This window comes from Etheostoma spectabile, chromosome 18 (genome assembly GCF_008692095.1).
Source record: "Etheostoma spectabile isolate EspeVRDwgs_2016 chromosome 18, UIUC_Espe_1.0, whole genome shotgun sequence".
Lineage (NCBI taxonomy): Eukaryota > Metazoa > Chordata > Actinopteri > Perciformes > Percidae > Etheostoma > Etheostoma spectabile.
The window spans coordinates 17,617,775-17,619,059 of NC_045750.1; the positions used below are offsets into that span (position 1 = coordinate 17,617,775).

Genomic DNA, 1,285 nt, shown 5'->3' on the forward strand with positions numbered 1-1,285 from the left:
TTTTTTTTTTTTAGGGTCTGAATGTATCCCTTTTTTTGAAACTGGACTATAAACCCAACTATATACTCGTACCTTGGACTCGAGTGATAGAGTGTGACATCATAATAAAGAAGTAGTACGTAGCATCCCTTTTTATTTGTAGGCTTTACTGTATGAGTGTAAGCACATAACCACACAGGATATACTGTATATGCATAGATATGCAAACATTCCTATATAGGTACAGTATGTACAATATATGGTTGTATTAATAAATATATAGATTTTTTGCAAATGTATGATATATTGTAGAGGTTGTTCTACTACTACTGAGCTAAATGCTAACAATGTTATGCAGTTTCAACTTTTATATTCAGACCCCCACCACAGAAAATGCCTTTGGACGCAAATGAATAGAGCTGCAACCAATCAGAGAAACAAAACAACGAAGCGCTCAACACCACATGCAATTGTCAGACACTGTCTCAAATTACAGCTAAACAGTAAAGACCTTTGAGGCAAGAAATATGCAAAACAGTAACAGAATCTTAATTCTTATTTGATCAGAACTGCCGACTTTGACAGTTTGATAAGAGTTTGGTGAGCCTGGAGCGTTGTGCTGACTATGGCTGGATCTCTTTTTGACAGCTCCTTGCTTGAACTGGTTGCGAAGGCTGTCTCAAAGCTCTTATTCCTGCCCCGAGGAGCAAGTATCACAGAGGGATCAACAAGGAACTATAGCCGAGGAAACACGAGAGCAGCTGACAAATTCATGTTTAGGACGTCTCATACCTCTAAATACATATTAGCTTGCTGTCTCTCTCCTCTCATGATTTCCTTGCATCTCTCCCGAGCCTTCTCAGTGGGAGGGACTAAGACGTGAGAAAAGGAGGCAATTGGAGGAGTCAGGGTCCAATTTAAGAGACATGAGATGCAGCTCATGGGCGAGGATACAGAGAGCAGCCTTCCTGGAAGTTGCAGTTGAAGGAGTTGCAAACTCCGCCCACACAGCTGATGGATTCATGTGTCGCTTCAGAGGGAAGAATGTCTCATCTCTCTAAGACACATTTCCTCGTCTCTTCTTGCATGATTTCCTCCGTCTTTCCAATGTGTCCTCGGTGGGACGGACTAAGACCCAAGGAACGAAGGGAAGTGTATGCTATGGCTTGTTGCACCCTGCTATGCTCTGCAGTGCCCTGCTATGTCTGCTGCATCCTGCTATGTCCTGCGACGCAGCAGGACGCAGTATGACCTTATAAGGAGCAAGATTCCAGATCGACCTCATTTTCTCAAAGGCAGAGCAGGA

The 1,285-nt window shown here is 42.9% G+C and overlaps 1 protein-coding gene across 3 annotated transcripts in view; it reads right to left on the reverse strand.

Annotated features, from left to right (window-relative positions):
- Nucleotides 1-1,285, reverse strand: part of rev3l (REV3 like, DNA directed polymerase zeta catalytic subunit) — a 90,105-nt gene that overhangs the window by 5,132 nt on the left and 83,688 nt on the right. The gene's annotated exons all lie outside the window — the stretch shown is intronic.